This window comes from Terrapene carolina, unplaced genomic scaffold, assembly GCF_002925995.2.
Source record: "Terrapene carolina triunguis isolate 2854851 unplaced genomic scaffold, T_m_triunguis-2.0 Scaffold210, whole genome shotgun sequence".
Classification (NCBI taxonomy): Eukaryota; Metazoa; Chordata; order Testudines; family Emydidae; genus Terrapene; species Terrapene triunguis.
The window spans coordinates 32,833,353-32,856,562 of record NW_020664561.1 but is presented as its reverse complement, the minus strand read 5'-3'; the positions used below and the strand labels follow the sequence as shown (position 1 = coordinate 32,856,562).

The following is a 23,210-nucleotide window of genomic DNA, read 5'->3' as shown; positions in this document are numbered from 1 at the left end:
TCTCTGTTGCTATGTACCTTCTGAAGTCATTTTTAACTTTGCAAAGTGAGTACCTTTTGGGAGGCATAATATTGAGTTTTAGAGAAATACAACACAAATATTATTACTATTATTCAATTACTATTTTCATTCCACACTTATAATTGCTAAAGTAACAATGTTTATCAGAATCAAAATTCAGCTTACACAAAACAATTCACATTTTGAATTTAATTATTTACATTTTATTCTTATTTTACATGTAGTTTATCATTATTTATAATATATAGATGAATTTTACAGTGCACATCTTAAAAGATAAAAAAGGACAAATGGAACACATGAACGTAATATACCCTTCTCTTCTGTCAACACATTTTACATTTTCATAATTATATCCAATCTATGGCTATCACAATTATTATATATATCTTGCATGAAAGAAAAAATACTATTCAGACTTCTGTATGGAACTTTATTAAAAGGTCTTATCAGCTTGTCCAGCTAATATCAAAATTAGTCTTTTACTTTGAACTAATGCTACAGAAATTAATACATACTATTAAACAGCTTACTGTACATGCAATAAAAAAATTCAAATCAGTAAAAATAATTCGAAATAAACTTACATGAGTAAGGAACTTTCTCTATGTCATCTCTTTTTTTAAATGCCATTTAAAAACCACTGCATGCTACCATACTACCAAGATGGTCATTGGATTAAGTTTTTTCCTCACATGCAGTACAATCAGTACTCCTTTGTATGGTAAAATCCTTCTCACCACACTCACTTGGTCAACGAGAGTACTCAAGTCAGTACTCTCAGTTTAAGTCAGTAAGGCAAGCAGAATTTAGCCTTACAAGAAAATATTTCTTTATTTAGATTTGTGTGCATTGTTCTTTGGGCTGTAAACTCATATACGGACAGGTCAATTCTATAAAATACATCTGAGAAATTCAATTTGGCAATGCCAGTATTTCATAGAAATGTAAGGCTGAAGGAACCTCAAGAGGTCTTCTAGTCTATCCCCCAGGGCTGTGGCAAGATTAAGAATCCCAGACTATCCCTGTCAGATGTTCGTGCAACCTGTACTTAAAAACCTCCAATGATGGTGATTCCATATAAGCGCTCCTGATCCACCATAACCCCGAAACAAAGCTGTGTGAATAACTGATTTTTTTTTTTTTTTTTTGGTTTGCTGGCAATTCTGAAACACACACACACACACACACACACACAAATACACTTGTCAGAAAACCAAGTAGTAAAAGCAATTTATTTTGGGTCAAATAAAACATTTATTTTGACCTGAACCAAAATTTTTTGTTCTGATTTTGACATTTATATTTCTTTTTAAAAAAACTAAAGAAAATTTCAACACAAAAAGCCCTATTTCAAATCAAAGAATCTAAATGCTATTTCAAAAATGACAAAACACAATCTTTTCATTTTTTAATTTTTTTTTTAACTTTTGTTTGTTTGTTTTCAATTAAACATTTTTGCTATATGTACACAAATTCATGACATTTTTCATGTGACCCAAATCTGCATTATTTGCCAACCAAAGTTTTGGGCAACACATTTTCTCCAGGTCTACTCAACACTAAATGCTTCTTCACAACCAAATCAAATCAGACCTTCTACTCCTCCAAAAAAACTGGGGTAAGAGACAGGATTTGGGGCATGCCAAACTCAACAGCCAAAGCTCTGTTGCTCAAAAGTGAAGGAGGAAGATAAGTTCAAGAGCATAGGGCCCTTCATTGAGAACACCTTACTTCCAGCCATAGTTGGACACCATCTAGGAACCATGAGCTGGAATGTCCCAGCTGTCCCCTACTGTGGGTATAAAATATGAGGAGAGACACATAGGAAAATCATACAGGATTTTACAGAGCAAAATCAGCCCCCTTTCAATTGCACCTGTAAACAAACTGGAATACATTACCAGCAGTGCTCCAGAGATTCCAGGTGGAAAGCACTGCTAAGTACCACCAGAGTCTGCTCTAGCCAACTTTTCCTCATGGTCTACGTAGACCACATTACGTTTATTTAGTTGGAGAGTAACAAAGGTGGTAAATCCACATTCAAAGAAAAGTCTGCAATCTTCTAGCCTAGCAACGGGCTAACGAATAATCCCCCTTGACTACAAATATCTGTACATCCAAGAGTAGCCAAGGAATCAACAAGGCACCCAATTTACAAACCTAGACCAATAAATGCAATCTCCTTTTTTTGAGACAGAAGATCTTACTCCTGTCATTTCCATCAATTGCTTTCAACCAACATTACCTTTGTCTTTCCCAGTCTGAACTGCAGCCAACTAGCTCTCATCCAAGGCCCAATCTTGGCTAGGCACTGGAAGAGCCATCAACTTCACCATGCAGAGCAGATGAACTAGAGACACGTATGTGAACTAGGACAAGCATCCCATACCACTTAATTATCCTCCCCCCTGTGGTTTTTCATACATGTGAGTGGACACAGCAGTACACCTCAGGAGTGAGCCCTAGGGTCAGCAGAGCAATCATCCAATCCTCTGAGAGAAAACAGAATGGAACCACTCCATCCACACCTATCAAGGTATTCAGGTGCATCTTTATGGTGTATACAAGAATCAGCATGGACACTTGATTTCTTTAACCATTTCTGAAAGGATATCACTGTCCCACAAGACAAGTACAGTCTTTTATTGTGATCATACATAAAGCCTTTCAGCACCCCTTGCAAACACATAAAAGCATAAGACCTTGTTGATCAGTCAAGCTCAGATATGACTTTCACCCCCAGCTCTCAGAGCTATTTAAAAATACCTTTTCAGGGGACAATGGCAATTGTGTATGGTTTGCAACTATCATTCCTAATTAGTGGGATTCAATAATCAAAGTAACTTTGTTCAAGGCCTTGAATTTTCTGGATATCCGTGAAGTACTCGGAAAAGGACATTCAACCCCAGGAATCTTATCCACTTGTATGTGGGGATCAGAAACGGAATCCTCGGTCTGCAATAGCTGGGGTGAAACTGCTGCAAGGCCACTACTGCAATATATGGGCAGAAGTAGCAGCAGCAGGTTGTTGCTCCCCCACAAAAATGGAAAACGAACACCTGCCCACTGGTCACTCGTTACCAATGATTCCAAAGATATAAGTAAATAAAAATTAAAGTCAGCTTTTGGCTGAGACCAAGTGTAAAAAATTTCAGCCAACAAAAAAGGATTTTTCAAAAAGTTATGAACATATGAAAACAGGAAGTTCTAACACAAGTCTAATCATGCTCTTAACTACAGCACTGGCAAATGCCACAACTTTGACAAACCATGATCAGGATGAATTGTACATTCAGAAGTCTAAAAGGGAAAAAAAGGATAAAACTCACTGTACTCTATATATCAATAAAGGCTAGATTAATATCATAAATATATTGCATAGGACCGTTGTATTTTTTTGGTCAACGACACTGCAAAGACTTAACTATAATGAGCAATTAAACTCCCAGGTGTTCAGGTTTCAGCAGCAATTATAGTAGAAAATGTAACCACAAGCAATGAAAAAAATTGTCTTTGGTGGCTTTCTGCCAAGTTTTTCCCCATGGGTCTAGATAAGGTCTAAAAGTTTCACGTGCGATGGAATAATTATATAGTATTTTATATCTTCGTTCTGTTAACATTCATATAGTGCTATATGATACCAAATCAAACAACACCCCAAAGAGGTTTATGATAGCAAAGCAAATACAAGGAGAAATGATTAAAGTCAAAACTAAATGAAACAAGGTCATTAAACGTTGTGCTATTGTTCATAAAACCAAAAGGAAATGAAAGCCTAAAGTCTATTTAAAAAAAATTCTAACATAAATCACTTCAAATAAAAGGTCAGGTTTCAGGTTCTGAAATGAACTGGAAGCGAGAGGGATTGGAAAGAAGTTCAGATACATAAATAAGTGGTTTATTTAATAGATATTAGACCTGAACTAAAGCGTACTACTGTATCAAAATGGAAAAAAATTCCCCGGAGACTCAAGGCTCCATTTCCACAGGGAATAAATTGAACCTATTAAATTTCATCCTGTCTCTCTACAAAATAATAATAATTACCACATTTAAATAAACCCATTATCACATATGAAAAAATACAAACGTTCACCATTTTATACTAGTTCTTTATGACTATACAGGTTACTACAGAAAGACTACATATAAGAACATTGAATACAAAGAGAATATTACAATAATACCACTGAAAAAAATGTAACAGTCCTTCTCACCCTCCCCGAGTCCCCACCCAAGAGCTGCCAGTGACTGCAGGAAGTGGGTAATTGTCCTGGTCTCAACCCAGAAAATCCCCATCCTTCAGATTCACTGAACATTGGCATCATCTGATGGCTTCCCTAGCCCACTAATAGAGCTTGAATCTCTGCCACAGGGAACACAGGAAGGAAGGCACGTTATGGGAGCAAAGCAGAGAAAATTGATGGGGCACCTGTACAGTGAGGGATGAAGCAGAAGGATGGATCTGGGGAAAGAAGGGAGATGAATTAAAAAACCCAAACATGACCTGCACCTAACATAACCAGGAACATTTTGCTATCATTTGTCTATTGCAATTTGTCTGCCTTATCTATATAGATTGTAAGATCTTTTGGGCAGTGACCATGTCTCCCTGAACTATGTTTGCACCACACCTAGCACATTTTTAACTAATAAATAACAATAGCAACTTGAGATCTGGACACAAACTTCACAATGTGGGACTCTGCCTCTAACAGGCTGAGCAAGGCCAAGGACTCCAAAACACTTTCAAACATGGAGGAAATTCAGAATTTCCCAAATCAGGCCCATGACTGTTAATAAGGGTTGAACTAATGAGAAGGCTTACACCAGGTGTAAGAATTACCTGTGTGTTAGGGTTGTGAGAGAAGTGAAGTCTTACTTTCAAAAACATCCTTCTAACCCTTCAACAGCCTCATGCTTTTGTAAAGTGGTCTGTACTTCCTGGCTGTGCCCTGCCTTTTCTTTGGTTACTGTTACAAAAGTGATTCTTTATTCAAGCTCCTAGCTCAAAGCCAGATCCTGAAGTACCTTCTGGCTCTGAAACTCACAGAGTATCTAAAACACACTTGTGCTGCCTAGTGTCATCACACAGAGTCTCCCTAAGTCACAGCAGGCACTGTTACTACACTACATCATGGAGGGCTTAGGAGTCTGAGTTTTGACAAGATCATTATCCCATAACCCAAGCTAAACCATCCTGTGAGCTACTACTGATCAAGGAACTGATCCCACTCCCACTGAAATCAATTGCAAATCTCTCATTGACTCAGATGAGGGCAGGATCATGCTCTAAGCCATTTTCTGGTAGTTTAACTGTATCTTGAAATACTTTACATAAGAATTTCAAAGATATCAGTATTACAGATAAGGTCTTACACACATTTCTAGGTAGTTGGGGGAAAAAATCTTTTGATCTGACAATAGCTGTAAGACCTATTCTAAAGCTGCCTGTATCACTGAAGTTGACTAGATATCTTATCCTACTTGACATGCTGCAAATCAAAAGGTTTTTTTTTAAAATACCCTCTACCTTTTTGTGGAGAGTGTCTTTAGGTGGAAATACTGTTGTCCAGTGGGACTACTGAATTCTTGAAGTTAAGAGGTACAACATTATTTTAAGAAATATTAATCACTTTGCTTAGGAAGATCAAGCTTCCTCCAAATATTTATGGAGATAAATTCTACAATGTTTACTGAGGAAAACCTCCCATAATATCAATATGAATGTTGCTTTAGTAAAGACTGCAAGAAATGTACAATGATTCCTGTCTCTAAAAAATTAGCAGCTCTAACCTCTGGGGCTTGAATTTTCTGTTGCTGCTGATGCTAGAGCATGATGCTTTAAAGGGTGAACTTTCATGCCCCAACTCCTACCTTAAAAAAAGAAGTACATAAACATGGTTTCAGTTACAAATATAATATTCTTCAGATATTTGACATATGAGGATATCTAATTTTTTTCATTAATGGCCAGATCTCAAGACCACTGAAGTGAATGGGAATCTTTCCATTCACTTCGACTGGCATTACATCTGACAAATGACATCGGTGTAAAGCCTCAAACAAGACCTATACATAAACTATTGCTTATTTTAAAATCCAAAAGCCTGCTTCAGTAGCAAATGGTGAATAATTTTCAATATTCTGAGTTTAGAAGTACTGAGTATATGGGGTCATTTGTTTTCAAAAGTTGCCTTGCTTCCTAGGGAAGCGATATGAGATTTGTTCCAAGTGTAGGTATTGCTTTAGCAGTGAAATCCTCATTGCATAAGTGGGGTTAATTGCTGTGCTCTGGAGGTTTATTTCTTTGCAATGATAATAAAAATGTTCCAAGTGTTCGTGCTGTTTTATTAATTTTTTTCTTTGCCCACTTTACTCCAACAGGCACATCTCAAAGAACATTTCTGTGGGGAAAAAAATCTATCATTAAACAACAAGTTTGGATCCAATAGTGACTGTTTTCATTTTTGCCTTTTTTATCTTCCACCAATTCACAGGATGATAATCAAACATTTCCTTTTCTTAAATCAGAAGAAACCTCAGCAGCAAAGTCTAACTGTGCCTGTCTGTTCCACAACAGAGGAAGAGCATAAACAATTTTGCCACTTGAGAACCCCCTTTAAAGCAAAGAACTCTGGATGCTAAGTTACAAATCAGCACTTGCATCTCTCTTCTGCTCTGTTTGTTATCATAGGGAACACCGAGTTTTCTATTCCTGTGTCATATCAGACAGAACCAATAACAGAAAAGGGACCAAGAGACTGAACTGCAATTTAGATTTCAACCACTGGATCTCAACATCCTACCCTTACTTTCAAAGATTAGGAGCCTTAGTTTGAGGTTCACCTACTTATGTCAGTTTTGAATAGGACACGGTTTCAGGATCCCAGAAACACTGATTTAGACTTCTACATAAAAACTATTAAGCACTTTCAGAAACTTTCTGGCCAAAATTTTTAGAAGGAAATCACTCAAGGCCAGATTTTCAAAATGACTCAGATCCCATGTAGGCAACAAAATAAGTGACCAGATTTTCAGACAAACTGAGTAGGTTAGGCACTGAGTAGGTTCGGTACCCATTGATGTTCCAATGACAGCCGCTGGGTGCTGATCACTTTTAAAAACCTGGCCCTTATTTAAGTGGCTAAATGGAACCTGAGCTCTTTGGGAAATCAGCCCCACTTGTGGGTGTTGAGCACTTGGAAATTTGGCCTTGAACTTGTTTCAAAATCTGTCTTTACATTGCCAAACCCCTTGTTTCAAGAAGTTACTGACTGAGTCACCTAATTACTATTAGTATAATACCCACACTTGATAGGCTTAGCAAGGCACTCTGAATTTTAGTCACTTTAGAAGTGTTTTCATTTTTTGCCTTGTATTATTTGGCTCTCAAACCTCAAAATCGCAGTACAAACATTAACTAATTAATCCTCACATCACCCTTGAAGTAGATAAGTATCATCCCAATTATATAGTGAGGGAAACTAAAGCAGAAAGAGAGACTACATGACTTGCCCAAGGCTACCCAGCATGACAGTGGAAGAGCCAAGGTTAGAACTCGGGAGGAGTTTTCCAATTCCCAGTCCTATGCTTATCTCAGAATGATCACTGCCACAAGAAACTGACAGCTGAAATTGCACACCGTTAAAGCAGAATAGATATGATTACAATTCCACTGAGGAAACTGGTGCCAAAATTCCTCTCTCCTGGAGGGCCGATCTGCCCAGAGATGCCAGAGAATACTCAGTATTTAGGATTACTACTTCTAAAATGTTAGTGTTGGTAGAAAGCAACAGAGAGTCCTGTGGCACCTTTAAGACTAACAGATGTATTGGAGCATAAGCTTTCGTGGGTGAATGCCCACTTCGTCGGATGCATGTCCGATGAAGTGCGCATTCACCCACGAAAGCTTATGCTCCAATACATCTGTTAGTCTTAAAGGTGCCACAGGACTCTCTGTTGCTTTTTACAGATCCAGACTAACACGGCTACCCCTCTGATACTTGACAGTATTGGTAGAGCAACTTTACATTTTCTGAGCCACATGCCTACTTCTGTAGCAATGTGTGTGGAAAGACAGGAGTGGCATGAAAAGATCTGCTGCACAAAATGAGAGAACCTTGCTCAACAACATGGTTCTGAGTCTGCATGCCAGGCCTGACATTACAAAGTGAATCAGGCGTGTCAATAAAGTGATAAACAGCATTGGAAAACCAACATGCGTCCCCTCCACCCCCATCACACCCTTGGTGCTATTCTGCAGTTTCCTCCAGAACTTTCACAATCTTGAGTCTGTTACCCATGCTGTCAATGGTTGTGTAATGGCATGCTGAGCTCCATCCATATTGGTATTTAGGCCACCCATCATAAGTAACTTGCTAACATTGTTTTCTGCATAAATTACTGAAGTTTACTGGTTGGGGGGGGAGCCCATTTGACCTCTCCCACTTGATCACAGGCCACATCCCCTTTTCCTCTATGCAAGGAAACATCACAGATAATATGGCACATGGGGCACCTTCTTGTAATTCAATGTGGTGTCTCACCATACTTCTTAGCTACCTTTATCCAGGGCAGTGATTTTTTAGAGCTCTTTCCAACAAAAGCTGCTATTTTCATTTCCCCTCTACCACTTGCAGATCATAGGAATATATGGATTTCTGTGTTTAGGTTCTAGTCTTGTCTAAATGCAAATTATTGATATTAGTCAGAGAATGGTGTTTCTCATTATACAAAATAGACATGATCCAAAGCCCACGGAAGTCAAGGGGACTTTTTCTATTAACTTCAATGGAATTTGGATCAGGCCCTATTAGAGTTTCTTTTCAGACACACTCTAGTATAACAAGCAAGAACATAAAGACATGTGGTATGTTTGCTCTTAATTTTCTAAAGTGACACGCAGCTGAGTATTCAGTAGTGCACACTGAATGCATATGCACCTAGATTTTTGGATGCTGAATTTGAGACAGCGTATGCCTGATTTTCAAGACCTGCAGCTTCCACTGTAGATTTATTAAAATCTTTGCAAATCAGGCAAAAGATGTCTCAACTTGGGCTCCAAAAAAAACCAACAAAAAAGGGCGAAAAAACCCAACCCATGTGGACATGAAAATTTGGGACATACTGTATTATCAGCCGCCTTAAAAACATTTATTACACTCAGACAGTGGGCTTCTAAGGATGATTTTATAATGAATATGGAGTGTATATTTCCCTATTGATCTGCTTACTGATATATAAAATGTTAGCACTGATAATCACTTGTTATTCTGGAAAATCTCTGAATTATTTAATCAGTAGAAAACTTTAGAAATAACTGCCTTGTGTTTTATAAACCCGAAGCAAATTTATAAAAGGAATTTAAACTGTAATATATTGCTGCAAGGATAATTATTAAGGGAAAACACAGCTGACATTTTCTGATTTATGCACACAATCAGAGATGGAGTCCAAGGACTGTGACATAATTATCTTCATGCTAACAATTTTTGTAAATCTCTTGACAGAATTTTAGCTAATTTTAAAATGCCTTCTGAAGATTAGCACTTAAAATTGTTGGGGAAAATAGCACAATTTATTAGCAAGGGTATAATTGTAAACCTTCCAAATACTCATTGTGAATATCATTTAGACAGTAACTCCTGCTTTAGCAGCTGGTATATAAGACTCCAGTTTATGGAATCTTGAAACAACAGAGAGTGGAATCTAATTAAACAGGATTACATGCCAAACAAAAATTATTAAAAACAGACTAATAGACAATTGTTATGAATTTAGACATCTATGCCAACTTCTTTCAATATGAACTTATGTAACTGTTAAAGCAAAAGCTTTGTTCCTATAAAACCTAGACACTCTTAGCTTACTTTTTCTTTTTTTTTCTTTTTTTTTTTTCTTTTTTTTGACTTGGAACAGATTGCCTTTCTACACTGAAACACCACAAAAAGCTAAATGGTGCCATTGATCTCCTTTCACAGATTAAGCACCCATCTGCTATTGGATAAAATGATTAAAACATACATTTTTCATTTATTGTAGTGTTGCTGCTACGATTCATTACAATTATACAGTTGTTATATTCCTATATAGGAAAACCCCTAGAAACTTTGCTATAGTAACATAAATTAGATCACATAGATGCCATTTGCTAAAGGGTAACCTAGCATCCATTTGATTCATACATGGAATATGCTCTTTTTTTTAAAAACGTGTTTGATACATATTGTAAAACTGTACGTTCTGCATAATAAAGACCTACTAAATTCCTCCCTATTTGCTATGACTCCTTCTGGTATGTTCTCAAGGGGTTCTTATTCCAAAGCAGGGAGTAGAGGCAGCTTAAAACGATACATGACCAGCTGTTCACTAAGAAAAGAAATCTAATTTTTATTTTTTTAAATGTACATATTCCTATTATCTTGAGAAAGACTATCTTGAACCCTAGGGTGTTTACATAACATTTGACACTACATCATTCATAATTTATGAACATTTGTTATAAAGCAATCTTTACATTACTTTATACATTCACTCTGGCCAATAGGGTTCTTTAAATGATTTTGAACATTCTACAAGAGCCATCTATATAAAACTATGTTTATCAATACCTCAACAATAGCAGATACTCTTCCAATAGTAAAGGGGCCTTAAGTTTTGTAATCAATAAAAGCAATACAAGAAAATGTGTTAACTAGGATCCTGGGTGGTAATCAATGCCTCATTAGCCTAACAGCATTAGTTTGTTCACTCAGTATTCCAGAAAAATATTCTCTTTGATGTACTGTGGCATTGTACATATATGAAAATGCACCATATAACTCACCCTTAATGTCTTCCACATAAATATGTGGTCCCCGAAAGCGAGAGTATTTGTGTAAGAGTGGTATTGATATGAGAATGCTTTACTGAGAAAGCTGTTTTGGAACTCTACAGAAATTTTAGAAATGTTTTTAATAATATGCTAACTGTCATCAGTGCTACCAATGTAACTGGAAATTTCTAACTGGTGGAAAAGCACTTCAGATTTTACTTTCTCAATTAAAAAAAAAAAAGAATTCCTTAAACCTAAAAGGCAAGTAATTAAATCACAAGGTAAATCAATTACAAAATTTAAAAAAATAAAGCACCACACTATAATTTACAGTGTAACTAAAGCTGCGAAAACCCTTCCAATTTCAGTTGAGACAGCATTCTGCCAACTTTTCTGTGAGTATAGTCCATGTGCAAATTTCAAATGGTAAATTCATAAAACTGTTCACATTCACACAAATGCAGAGTATTGTGCTTCCATTCAAACTGTTGCCAGGGCAAATGCAGACACCATGTGCTTCAGCTGGGGAACAACATATCTGATAATATTGATACAGTGAAGAGGAGAAAGACATGTCTGAAAGAAGCATTGGAACAAAGCACGCAGCATAACAAACACAGAGTAGTAAACCAAAGAACCCAAGAGGGAAGAACAAAAACCTGTAGAAAATGTGGCAAGACAGCAAAGCCATTGCTGAAAACAATATCCAGCAAAAGAAGCAGAGAAGACAAGAGATGCCACTAAATAGAATGCCTACTGGCCTGCAGCCTCTGAGATGAAGAAGCTTTGTCTGAGCCAACAGGGGAAAGAAAACCTGTTAGCCCCCCTCAAGGATTGAATCCCCCTGATTTTCCTCCTTTCCTCGTGGCATTCAACTTCTTTCTGGGCTTGGGGAGGGGAATCCTTGGACAGTTCACCAGATAGAAGGATGCAGCATTAGTACAATATCTCCTGTGCTAGTGAAGGGAAGTTTTAATCCCTTTCCCCTGTCCAAGGTGCCAATTTACAACTGGGAACAAAAGCTCAACCCTCCTTCTTTGGGGATTAAAATACAACCAGATTTTTAGGCCTTGCTGTGGGCATTTTACGAGTCATTGACTTTTGCTAATCAATGCTTTTATTCTAGAATTTTATCCTCACTGTAAGATTGGCCTGGGCATGGAGAGGGTTTTCACCTCCTTCTCAGCAGCCAGAGACCCAGTGGGTAGATTAGGTTGTAAAATGCATAATGTTGCAATTTGGCAGGTGCCCAGTTGAATTAATTATTCAGCAACGGTCCAGTTCTCAGATGAACCAGAATCGGAAGTGAATTAGGAGGCGGCTTCTCCTAAACAAGGTGGTGAATGAGGTTGGGGCACCCAAATGTCTGCTGCAGCAGGGTGGCCAAACCCTTTTCCCCATACTCATCCAACTCTCAAATGAGGGGAGGACAGTGGGTCCCAGCAACAGTGCTAGAACCAGTTTAAAGGTTTATAAGGGGTAGGCCTGAGAACAGCCCTCTCCCAGATGGTACAAATTACTGGTGGAAGATTTACCCCTACCAGATGAGTTTTTGCCAGATAGTTTACCAGAACTATTAAGTTAATGTTGTTGCCTAGTTAAACCATTTTCCTGGTGTCTTGTCTTTCTTCCTGTGGTATCTGGGACAGTAACATGCAGGTCACCAAGCACAGTGGAAGCAATGCAGCTGGGGAGCACTTCTGATGATGCCATACCCTTAGGGGATATTATCCTCAACAGAACGGACAGTTACAAGCTTCAACCGAGAGCAAGAGCAAGATCTCCCTCCAAGAAGTCCCTTGATTTATTAAATCCTCCATACAAAATATCCAAGCACCTGTTAGGTACTGAAAGACTCAGAACTCTAGGAGTTTAACTCCACTCATTTGAGTGCAAACTCCTAACCACTGCATGTGAATGAAGGATCCCACCGTTGTTGATGTGCAGCCAAAGCCCCTTTACCCCAATGGAACAATTAAGGGAGGACTCTGCAACAACCGCTCCCCTCCCTGGAATATATGATGCAGTAACTGGTAAAGAAGGCAGGGTGCCCCTCCTGTGGGAACAGGGCACTACACACTTCAGTCCAATACTCAAAGAAAATTCAGATATCTGGAAAATTCTGCTTGTACAAATAAAAACAATCAATCATGTGAGGCAACATATGACATTAAAATACTAAGGCACTTCCCACTAACTGGGTGAAGGGCAGAGAAAGCAGACTGTGGATTGACTTCTATCCTGGAATACTACACAAGCTGAGTGCAGTCTTGTGGCACAACAGAAGACTTAGAGAGCAATGAAACAAATTTCCCCCTGTGATATTTGAGGATCCTTACTGTAGTAGAAAGAGAGAGCCTGAGGGTACGTCTACAGTACGAAATTAATTCGAACTTATTCTATTCGAAATTTCGGAAGCAATTTTATACATCCGGTGTTGTGTGTCCCCACTAAAGCGCGCGAATTCGATGGAGGGCGACCACAGTACCAAGGCTAGCATCGAATGTTGGAGCGGTGCATTGTGGGAAGCTATCCCACAGTTCCCGCAGTCCCCGCCGCCCATTGGAATTGTGGGTTAAGCTCCCAGTGCATGATGAGGCAAAAACATTCTCGTGGGTGTTTCTGGGTGTGTGCTGTCACTCGCGCCTCCCTCCGTGAAAGCTACGGTAGACACCATACTGCCAGCAGACGGTGCAGTACGGTGCTCCTCCTGTCTCCTGGTACTATGAATCCACCTCGCATGTCCTCTCGTCTTTCTATCTACTCTTTTATCTAACCATTTCTCGCCTTTTTTCGGCTACCGTGAACCGAGCAGCACAGCTTCCGCCATAAACTCTGCTCTCCCGCTCTTGCATTGCTAGCTAATTTTCCATGTTGTCTGTCCTGGGCTCACGTGCAAGCTACAGAAGGCAACAATTCCCCGCTGTTTTTCGGCCATCTTGAACTGAGCCGCACAGCTTCTGCCACAAACTCTGCTCACGCTTTCTCCGCAAACTTTGCTCTCCCGCTCTTGCAGCTCTAGCAAGCTTCCCGACCCCATGAAAGCTACAGAAGACAACCATTTACCGCCTTTTATCGGCCATCTTGACCCGAACAGCTCTCGTACGTTTCGAGCCCTTTTTCCAGGATTACCTGTGCAGGCGCCATAGTGCGGCAATCATGGAGCCCGCTCAGATCTCCGCTGCAGTTTTGACCACTGTAAATATCTCGCGCATTATCCAGCAGTATGTGCAGTACCTGCAAAACCGGGCGAGGAAGTGATGACAGTGCGATTACTATACTGATGAGGACATGGACACAGATGTTCCTAGAAGCACGGCATGTGGCGATTGGGAGATCATGGTGGCATTGGGCCAGGTTCATGCCATGGAACGCCGATTCTGGGCCCGGGAAACAAGCACAGATTGGTGGGACCGCATAGTATTGCAGGTCTGGGATGATTCCCAGTGGCTGCAAAACTTTCATATGCATAGGGCCACTTTCATGGAACTTTGTGACTTGCTGTCCCCTGCCCTGAAGCGCAAAGACACCAAAATGAGAGCAGCCCTCACAGTTGAGAAGCGAGTGGCCATAGCACTGTGGAAGCTTGCAACATCAGTCGGGAATCAGCTTGGAGTGGGCAAATCTACTGTAGAGGCTGCTGTGCTGCAAGTAGCCAATGCAATCATTGACCAGCTGCTATCAAGGGTAGTGACTTTGGGAAATGTGCAGACCATTGTGGATGGCTTTAATGCGCTGGGGTTCCCTAACTGCGGCGGGGCGATAGACGGCACGCATATCCCTCTCTTGGCCCTGGCACACCGGGGTGGCCAGTACATAAACCGCAAGGGGTACTTTTCCATGGTGCTGCAAGCACTGGTGGATCACAAAGGACGTTTCACCGACATCAACGTGGGATGGCCGGGAAAGGTGCATGACGTTCGCCTCTTTAGGAACTCTGGTCTGTTTGAACAGCTGCAGGAAGGGACTTACTTCCCAGACCAGAAAATTATTGTTGGGGATGTTGAAATATCTATAGTTATCCTCGGGGACCCAGCCTACCCCTTAATGCCATGGCTCATGAAGCCGTACACAGGCACCCTGGACAGTAGTAAGGAGCAGTTCAACTATAGGCTGAGCAAGTGCAGAATGGTGGTAGAATGTGCTTTTGGACGTTTGAAAGCGCACTGGTGCACTTTACTGACTCGGTTAGATCTCAGCACAACCAATATTCCAATTGTAATTGCTGCTTATTGTGTGCTCCACAATATCTGTGAGAGTAAAGGGGAGATGTTTATGGCGGGGTGGGAGGTGAGGCAACTCGCCTGGCGGCCAATTTCACACAGCCAGACAACAGGGCGATTAGAAGAGCGCAGCAGGGCGCGCTGTGCATCAGAGAAGCTTTGAAAGCCAGTTTCATGACTGGCCAGGGTACAGTGTGACAATTGTGTTTGTTTCTCTTGAAGTTATCTGCCCCCTATATATATATGAAAGGAAATAAAGTCAAAATTTTTTGAAAACTGTTCTTTATTATTTGTTGCACAACACATTGAGAGAAATCAGAAGGTAGACCGGGGGAGGAGGGGTATTAGGTTAGGGAAGGAGGAGGGAAGGACAAATCCAGAAACCAAATCAAAAGTTCGCATATGCCAGCTTTCTGCTGCTTGGGCGATCCTCTGGGGTTGAGTGTGTGGGTCCCCATAGCCTCCCCCCTCGTGTTCTTGGGCGTCTGGGTGAGGAGGCTACGGAACTTGGGGAGGAGGGAGGGCAGTTATACAGGGGCTGCAGCGGCAGTCTGTGGTCTTGCTGCCTTTCCCTCATTAGATCCACCATACAGTGGAGCATGTCAGTTTGCTTCCCCATGAGCTTGACCATAGTGTCCTGCCTGCTCTCATCGCGCGTCCCTCCTCTCTTCCTGTAATGCTTTACTGGACTCTGCAATTGTTTTCCTCCACGCATTCAGCTGGGCCCTATCAGTGCGGGAGGACTGCATGAGCTCGGCGAACATGTCGACCTGAGTTCGTTTTTTACACCTTCTAATCTGGACCAGTCTCTGGGATGGAGTAGATAGGGGCCGCATTGAAACATTTGCACCTGCAGGAGGAGAAAAAGGGAGGGTAGTATTTTAAAAGATACATTTCAGAGAACAAAGGGGACATTTTGGTGTGAGTAAGCCATCACACACGGCCGGGCAATAGAATTCAGCTTGCAGGCAGCCTAGGGGCACGCGGGGTTCTGCTTCTTCTACATTCATTTCAACACACACACACCCCGCATCCATCACGTGGCTCCGATGAGGCTCTGAGCAGGGATGAGCCCTTTAAACTAAATGTGAACAGCCCAGCTCTCACTCACCAGAAGTACCTTCTCCAGGGTCATGGTCCGGGAGCCCGCCTTGGGAGTGGGGGGAGGCTATTGGCTCCAGCGTTAAGAATAGTTCCTGGCTAGGGTGGGAAATAGATTCCCCACTTGCCACCTGTGCACTGTCCTCCTCCTCCTCCTCCTCTTCGTCCTCCAATGACTCTTCCTCCTCGCTCCGTGCAACTTCCCCCCTTGCAGGTGTCCACGGACAGTGGTGGGGTAGTGGTGGCATCACCCCCCATAATTGCATGCAGCTCACGGTAGAAGCGGAATGTATGGGGCTGTGACCCAGAGTGCCCGTTCGCCTCCCTGGCTTTTTGGTACGCTTGCCTGAGCTCCTTGATTTTTGTACGACACTGCTCTGTGTCCCTGGAGTAGCCTCTTTCCGTCATGGCCCTGAAGACTTTAGCATACGTATTTGCGTTCCTTTTTTTGGAACGTAGTTCTACCATAACAGACTCGTCTCCCCAACATGCGATGAGATACAGTACCTCCCGTTCGGACCATGCTGGAGCTTGTCTGCGAATCCGGGACTGCGTGATCTCTTTTGATGGTGGACTCTGCATGGTCACCTGTGATGGTGGACTGTGGTGATGGTCACCTGTGCTGATGGTGACCAAACGGGAAATGAAATTCAAAAGTTCCTGGGGCTTTTCGTGCCCACCTGGCTAGTGCATCGGAGTTGAGAGTGTTGTCCAGAGCAGTCACAAGGGAGCATTCTGGGTTAGCTCTCGGAGGCCAATAACATCGAATTGCGTCCACAATACCTTTAACCTGGGATTGTGATCTCGATTTAAGCGCTACTCCACTTGCCGAGGTGGAGTACAGAAATCGGATTAAAGAGCCCTTTAAAATAAAAAAAAAATGGTTTGGTCATGTAGGCGGGATCATTTTTTTTCCGAATTAACTTGGCTAATTCCGAAATAACAGACTAGTGTAGACCAGGCTTCATATATGAGGTCTGGTGTAAGGCCTTAGGCCTGAACTAAACTCAGGCCATGCTGATATAAAGCAAAGTTATCAAGAGTCAAGCTATGAGTAAAAGTCAGGCCCTTTTACAAAACATACCTACTTGCAAGTTCACAGAATTTGGCAAGAACAGGGCTGGTGCTGTACAAACACAAGCACACCTAAGGACTAAGTAGTCACATAAACACATTCCAGAAGAGTAGTGCCAGAAGACCCAATACAGAGTTATTGTGTAAACGCACTCCTCAAAGATGATACAAAGACACACTGACCCCTCTTAAAGATAAGGTCAGAATGACAGGGTGATGAATAGAGAGGTTTTGATCAAACCAACAGGTACAAGGTAAAGGGTGGTAACTAACCATGTCATAGGAGCAATACGTAACTTGTTTTTAATCAGTGTATAAAAGAGGGGCTTCAGAGGGGGTGTCTTTGTCCAGCTGGGGGGAATGGAAAGTCCCGCCATTCACTAAGCTGAGTCCATTGCAATGGACATACATGTCTTAGTATCCTCAGAGTCAGCCAGGGTGCTATTACCATGCTTCATTGACAATAAACCTGACAGAATGCCTTTGCTACAGAAACTGAGTCGGTGGTCTTTGGGGCAGTTTGATTGGAGCCTGCTGTACGGGCTATCTGGCCAGAGCCACTGCAGCACACAGAGAGAACACACATGCCGCCAACAACTAATGACACTTACCTCAGGTCAGGACAAATATAAAATAAAAATAAGACTGTTCTCAAAGGAATTACTTAAAAGTAATAAGTGAACTTGGAAACTGCCTGCCAGAGTCAAAGGCACAAGCACTACAACTATGAGAAAATATTTTTCTCCAGATTTTTCCAGTGCAACTGAAATGCAGCTTCTCTACCCCCAAAATGAGATGAAGTCAGCTTTTGCTCAATGACAGTGACCCTCTATTACACAGGATAGACTCAAACAGACAGAAAAACAAAACTTCCATGCAACTTGCCCCTACTGGCTGTAAGAGTAACTTGGACCAACTGAAAAAGACTGCAGTCAATGAAGGCCACTCCCTATGTGAGGATGCTGTGGGCTCTGGTAAACTACCACTTGCATTTTATACCAGATTTTGCCACCACTGCCATTCCTCCCAGGAAACAGAAGGAGGAAGATTGTGACTGTCAGTGCTCTGAAGCGTGTGAAAAAGCTATAGGCTCCATAAACAGACATCAGCAAAATGCTACCCAGCTCTCATATTTTGATTCATATTATAGAATCATAGAAATAAGGTCCCTTCCGGCTCTACAAGTGCCCGCAGCACTGAGGGCAGGACCAAGTAAACCTAGACCATCCCTGACAGGTGTTTGTCCAACCTCCAATGATGGGGACTCCACAACCTCCCTTGGAAGCCTATTCCAGAGCTTAAATGTCCTTATAGTTAGAAAGTTTTTCCTAATATCTAACCTAAATCTCCCTTGCTGAAGATTAATCCCATTACTTCTTATCCTACCTTCAGTGGACATAGAGAACAACTGACCACCATCCTCTTTATAACAGACCTTAACACATATAAGAAGACTTATCAGGTCCCCCCACTCAGTCTGCATTTCTCAAAACTAAACATGCCCAGATTTTTTAATCTTTCCTCATATGTTGGATTTTCTAAACCTATCATCATTTTTATTGCTCTCCTCTGGTCTCTCTCCAATTTATCCACATCTTTCATAAAGTTGCCCAGAACTGGACACAGTACTCCAGTGCAGAGGCCTCACCAGTGCCAACTAGAGCAGGATAATTACCTCCCAGGTCTCATATACGATACTCCTGTTAATACACTAATGATATTAGCCTTTTTTGGCAACTGTGTCTCATTGCTGACTCATTCAATTTGTGATCCACTATAATCCCCAGATCTTTCTGAGCTATACCACCACGTAGCCAGTTATTCCCTCTTTTGTAGTTGAGCATTTGCACCTGTCTTTGTTGAATTTCTTCTTGTTGATTTTAGACCAGTTCTCTCATTTTTCAAGGTTATTTTGAATTTTAATCCTGTCCTCCAAAGTGCCTGCAACTTTTCCCAGTTTGGTGTCATCTGCAAATTTTATAAGCAAACTCTCCATTCTATTATCCAAGTTATTAATGAAAATATAGAATAGTACCTGATCAGGACAGACCCCTGCGCAACACAACTAAATATGCTCACCCAGTTTATCAGCAAACCACTGATAACTATTTTTAAAGTACAGTCTTTCAACCAGCTGTGTACTCCCTAATAGTAATTTCATCTAGACCACATTTCCCTAGTTTGCTTATGAGAACGTCATGTGGGACTGTGTCAAAAGCCTTATTAAAACCAAGATATATCATGTCTACTGCTTCCTCCTTACCCACTAAGTCAGTAACCTCATCCAAAAAGGAAATTAGGTTAGCCTGGCATGATGTGTTCTCAACAAATCCATGCTGGCTATTCCTTATAACCCTATCATTCTCAAGGTGCTTACAAATTGATTTTTTAAATAATTTGTTCCAGTATTTTTCCACATTTGAATTGATATAATTTTGGATTACAAACTACTGTACTATCTGGGAAGAGAATCCAGCAGATTGCATCTCCCAGGATCTACTCAAATAGACAGACTTAAAAATAAATATGACAAGATCACCATACAAATAATATAATTTATTTCTGTGTACTGCACCTCTCATACTTGAGGAAGATGAAAAAGACATTTACATTAGAACCCATATTTTTTGCTGTAATGAAGTGTTTACATATTACTGAATGACAGAAGACTTCATTGTCTCATTCAATAACACCAGATGAGACAGAAGAGTGTCACAGATGTAAAACACAAATAGTGTTTTTCAGTGTCACCATGCCTCAATCCTTTTATGTAGTTTAGGCGTTCCCTGTGCTCACTCTGACATCAGCCAGAAACATTACAACATATGTTGGAGTGAGTCCACAATTCACATACTTTGGATAAGAATCTAGACTCCTATTTCCCCTTCCATGAGATGAGGAAACAGTCTCTTTGGGATTTTCAAAGCATTCTAGGGGATTTAGATAGCTCTTCCATTAATTTCTCTCCAAAACAGCTAGTCTAGGAACAAGTTGCTGCCATTTTTGCAGAAGCACCTTGAAAATAAACTGCACATATCAATGTAAGAGGACTATAGCTATATACGTTCTTATACCATGTTCGTAGTATCTGAGATCTTGTTGTAGCACACCACAGCAAATGTCAGTAAATTAAGAACCTCATTGTCCCTATGGTATCAGGAAAAGACCAGAAAGAACATGAAATTAGAATGCAGCTACAAGAAATAATAAGAAAAGCTAGCAAAGGGAGAAAAGAAAATCACATGCTCAGTACAACATCCATGATATACAATATACTTTTTTCTCTTACTAAATATATTTTGCTCCTGTGAATCTTTTTTCAGAAGATCAGAGACATAGATTATTTTTATGGCTGTGCTACTTATACAATCTTCACCATCTGATCTGTCACCTAATTATAAATAATAAAGAATGTATTTCAGACAAAATTAAATGAGAAAAAAAGAACATCATTTTCAATAAGCATAATGTTCTTTGTATAAGATACTATGGCTCTCTAATAAACCTTAGGATTTTTCCAGCACAAATCAAGAGAAAAAGAATCTCACTTATTTCTCTTTTTTTCCATGAGAAGCAAGTTAAAAATAAGAATTTTACTATGTAGCACAAAGAACAGAGAGGAAAGGTGGTGGGGCATTGGCCTGGGATGTGGGAGACCCAGGTTCAATTCCCTGCATCCCATGGACTTCCCACATGATCTTGGGCAAGTCATTTAGCCTCTTTGTGCCTCGGTTCCCCTTTTGTAAAACAGGGATAATAATGCATGGTGATAATACCTCACAAAAGTCCAAAAGGAGACTTGGTATCACTGGGATAAAACGACAGTCACTAAAACGTCATGAAATGATGCTCCTCCGACCAAAATGGTCACGGGATACACACACAGCAAAACACAAGATTTTATATAGTGACTATCGTAATCAAGGTATCCAAAGCTCTTAACACATTACATCGGGGTGGGCAAACTACGGCCCGGGGGACACATCCGGCCCTCCAGACATTTTAATCCAGTCCTCAAGCTCCAGGCAAGAAGAATACAGCTCCTGGAAGCAGCAGCATGTCTCCCCTCCAGCTCCTAAGCAGAGGGACAGCCAGGGGGCTCTGCACCCTGCCCCAAGTGCTGCCCCCATAGCTCCCATTGGCCAGGAACCGCGTCCAATGGGAGCTGTGGGGCGGCGCCTGCGGACAGGGCAGCGTGCAGAGCCTCCTTGCCGTGCCTTCACGTAGGACCCAGAGGGGGGACATGTTGCTGCTTCTGGGAGCTGTTTGAGGTAAGCGCCACCCGAAGCCTGCACCTCCAACCCCTCATCCCCAGCCCCATCCCAGAGCCCTCATCCCGCATCAGAGTCCTCATCTCCCACACACACTGCAACCCCCTGCGCCAGTCTGGAGCCCCCTCACGCACCCTGAACTCATTTATAGCCCCACCCCAGAGCCTGCACCCCCAGCCAAAGCCCTCACCCCCTCCGTACCCCAATCCCCAATTTTGTGAGCATTCATGGCCCGCCATACAATTTCCATACCCAGATGTGGCCTTTGGGCCAAAAAGTTTGCCCATCCCTGCGTTACATGATACTGCCAGTAATAGTAGTAGGTGAACACAGATGTGACAATGCTTTCTCCTTACACAGCCTTGAGCATTAGAAATCACCACAAAAGACCTCAGTTTAGTGTGACAGCTGATGGACAAGGACATCTAACGATGTAATACCTTGATTTTGACAATCATGATTGCTTGCTAGCTTTGTTTTCCTATTTACTGCCTTACTGGCATGGTCTCCCCTCCCACTGGGAGCATCCATGGTCTTGTCCTGAAGATCCTTCCTCTCCAACACAATCATGCTTTGGAGCCCCAGGAATATTGCCTTCCCCATGAATGCACTGCCTTTGACACCTTTTAAAACTGCTGTATAAAAGACCAGAATAGGGTGCTATTGAGCAATAGGAGGCACTCCAGCTACTCCCAGGGCAGTGACACCATAGCAATTGCCAGGCAAGCAAGGAAATCTAAGGTTCATATTTTCAAAAAGAGAAGCCTGAACTGTGGCTCCTAAATATGAATTTAGGCATCTAAATAAGTGGCCAGTGTGCTGTAGAGCAAGGCCCCCAGGAAGTGTACAGATGCCATATTGCCTGTACACTCTCCATGCAGACTTGGTTTCCTGTGACACTTTCTGCAGGGGTACAGAAAGAAAGAAGCCCAGAACAGGGTAGCAGCAGGGTGCAGCTACAGGGAGCAGTAGGAACTTTTGTTTACCTCATTTCTGTATATAGCTTCTGTTCGTAACAAATGGTCTACTTGAAACCAGCCTGCTAGTCAGTAAGATCTTACAGCCAGATCTTCAGAAGTGCTGAGAACCCAGCCGTTCCGATGGACCCCAAAGGGAGCCACTGGGTGCTCAGCATTTTGAAATCCAGACCAGTCTCTAATCTGTTTTTTTCTGTCAAATTTCCTGTTTAACAAAATGCTGAATGTGATGTGCCTCTGAAGTTCCAAAATAGATTTGTATGGTATCGGAATGTATTATCTGAGAAATAGGATATGATCTTGTAATTAAAGGACCCCAATGGATATGCACAAGGATCTGAGTTAAGGTCGCATATTAAATCTTAACTTGTAACATTTGCCCAAACTGAAGAGTTGAAAGATCTGATCTTGCAAACACTTATATATGTGCTTAACTGTAAGTAGGAGAGCAGTCTCATTCTCTTCAATCGGTTCATTAGTGTGTCTGTAGTATCTGTGCCTAAATTTGTACCCTTAACTTAATACATTCCTGTACTTTTTGTACTTAAATCCAATATTATTTAAATAGTACAATGCATATTAATGTTTAGATTTGTGTCCCATTGACTTAGGTGCCCTCGTCCCATAGTCTTATGCTACTAAATCACTCCTGTAGTTTTGAATTTTATCCTCAAATCTCTAACACTGAATAGTTCTGAACAAACCTGAAACTCTTATTCTATCC

The 23,210-nt window shown here is 41.2% G+C and overlaps 1 protein-coding gene across 1 annotated transcript in view; it reads right to left on the bottom strand.

The window, feature by feature from the left end:
- LOC113407210 (dihydropyrimidine dehydrogenase [NADP(+)]) overlaps window positions 1-23,210 on the bottom strand; it is a 602,627-nt gene that overhangs the window by 516,531 nt on the left and 62,886 nt on the right. The gene's annotated exons all lie outside the window — the stretch shown is intronic.